This window comes from Suricata suricatta, chromosome 5 (assembly GCF_006229205.1).
Source record: "Suricata suricatta isolate VVHF042 chromosome 5, meerkat_22Aug2017_6uvM2_HiC, whole genome shotgun sequence".
Classification (NCBI taxonomy): Eukaryota; Metazoa; Chordata; class Mammalia; order Carnivora; family Herpestidae; genus Suricata; species Suricata suricatta.
In genome coordinates, this window is record NC_043704.1 from 94,691,723 (window position 1) to 94,694,521 (window position 2,799).

Consider the following 2,799-nt stretch of genomic DNA (forward strand, 5'->3'; position numbering starts at 1 on the left):
TCACTTCTCCAGGGGTACAGAATTGAGCGGCTTCTTGATCAGGTCAGTGTCGGCCAGCAGTGTGCAGTGCCCACAAGTGCTCAGGCCCAGTGAGTCCAGGGCATCGCCTTGGTGTACAAGGCGCACAGCAACCCCAGCGAGGCCTCCTACTTGTTGCCCGCCATCTTGCCACAGGTGAAGCAGCACATAGGTATAATCATGGCGGCAGCACGGAGCAGGCTGGTCCCACAGACTGTCTGACCAACAGCCACACGCCACAATTCTCTACCCTCATCTCTTTTCTAGCTTCACCTGAACTATTTTCAGTTCCAGGAACATGCTAGACTCACTTCCTTGTCTTATTTTGTGAATCTCACTGCACTGGCCCCAAACAGTCTTCCTCAATGTTTTACCTACTGTCAACTCATCCTTCAAGCTTTTCCTGATACTCTCGATTTGGGCTGGGTCCTCATATGTGTGATCCCATAAGCATGTAAATGAGACTCTTGACATCACACTATAGTCTGTTGCAAGCTCTTGTTTGCATAGTACTTATCTCTCCCTCATTAAACTAGCTCTTTGAGTTCAGTGATTGCTTAATGAGTAGCCCACAAATGTTTATTAAATCATTGAAAGATAACATCGGTATGGATAAGATTGTACCCTGCTTCCTCCACTTATAAAGTTCCTACAAAAATCTCGAACTTTTGTTTAGGAGTTAAGGTATAATCTCTTATTTTTTTTAGACAGTTTTTTTTAAGTCATCTCTACATCCAATGTGTGGCTCAAAACGACAGGCCCGAGATCAAGAGTTATACATTACTGACAGGCCAGAGGCCCCAAGGTATAATCTGTTATAAATAAAACTTTACACAGCACATGTAATTTGCTATATATGTGTTAATGAAGTAGACTTTAACATTAAATATTAAGTCATGCTAAATTAAGTATCACTGGTCTTTGAATATGATGTTATAGTCCTATTTGAAAATTGCCACCAATATCTGGTTAGTTAGGTCAGTGTTTCTTAACCCAGAGTCTGCAGACATTTAAGAGATTTGAGAATAGAATTCAGATGATATGTGAACTTGGATGCAAATAAAAATAATTTCCTCTAAACTTTAAGTGGAATTTAGTATTTCTTTTGATTATAAATGCAACCATCCAGAGCTTCATCAGGCAGTAGTTGGGACTCTGTCAACAACAGAAGTCAGGTGTTTTAATATCACAGTTGTTGTAGAGATCTCATACTGTTCATGCTACTTCAATATAGCAGTTGTTAAACTTCCTGCTAGATGTGGTTATTAAATGAACACATATATTACTGTATGACACCTTACACATTTTGATAACTTGCACTTCAACATTTTTTTATTTAATATTTTTTTGAAAGAGGACACGTGAGCAGGGAAATGGGGGAGAGAGAGAGAGAATCCCAAGCAAGCTCCACACTCAGCTTGGAGCCTAACCCCAGGCTTGATCCCACGACTTGTGATCATGACCCAAGCTGAAATCAAGAGTCAGAAGCTCAACCAACTAAGCCACCCAGGTGCCCCTAACTGGTTTTCTTTGGAATCCCATGCATTTCATTTTCTGCACTTAAAAAAAAACCACATTATTCTGAAAAAGAATTCATGGCACAAAAAAGCTGGATTGATCGTCGCATTCATTTGAAATAAGACCAAAGTGTGGAGATCTGACTCCAGAGAAACTTAGCCCTCCTGGCCTCTGTACTGCCAGGCAAAGGATAGAGATTACAGGCCTTCTGGACAATCCTAAAACCACAAACCTAAGAAAAGATGACCTTTCTCAGACTGAAAATTTATTTGGATGGAAAAGCCACGTGACTTATTTAAGTTTCAAAGGATCTCTGGGGTAGGTTGGAAAAGTGGAGTAAATGCATTTGGACTTACTCATAGAATTAAATGCTGCAGACTTTGGCTTAAGAGCTTGTCCAAGAAGAAACATTCATTTGTGTAGTATCTGCATAGATATACCTACTAGAATAGGATTTTGGTTATCAAAACTGTTAGGACATGCTCGTATTTTTTCTCATAATTGGGGACAGGGACCTCTCAGAGGTAGTAAATTCATTGAAACATTTGTTCTCTAGGAATTTCTCTTTATTTGTCTTGGTTCCAACAGGAAGCAGGTGGTCCTTAAGATACTTTGAGGAGATACTGCACAAAGGTAAGGGAGCAGGGAGTCACAATAAGAAGCACAGTAACGAGCAACTCCAGGTTAGTGGGAGCAGAGCTGACATTACCTCTTGGCCAGAAGGAAAAGCACAGGGAGTGGCAAATCAAAGGAAACTAGTGTAGGGAAGTTCGGAAGAGGTGGGGACAGAGCTAAAAGAAGAGAGATTCTGACCACTAGTCTGTTTCTGACCAGGGCCCTCCTTGGTGAAACCCCAGAGGCCCGGGGGCAAAGGAGCTCACTGTCGTGGTACCTTCATCAGCTTCATGGGGAAGAGGGTGGAGTGGAGATGGGGGGATAGAGATATCCGGTACATCTGACAAGTCCTTATCATAGCACGTATCTCACTATTTGATGGTTCAAGGGAGCAGAGCTGTATATTTAACTAGTCTGCAATTTCTTTTTTTAGTTTATTTTGAGAGAGAGAGAGAGGGAGAGAGAGAGAGAGAGAGAGAGAGAGAGAGAGAGAGAGAGAAATCCCAAGCAGGCTCCCTGGTGGCTCCATGGTGTCAGCACAGAGCCCAATGTGGGGCTTGAGCTCACAAACTGTGAGATCATGACTTGAGTCAAAATCAAGAGTTGGATGCCTAACCGCCTTAAGCCACCCAGGCGTCCCTATTTTTA

General features: G+C 42.2%; 1 pseudogene; it reads right to left on the bottom strand.

Annotated features, from left to right (window-relative positions):
* Positions 1-200, bottom strand: LOC115292034 (annotated as a pseudogene).
* Positions 201-2,799: the final 2,599 nt, after the last annotated feature.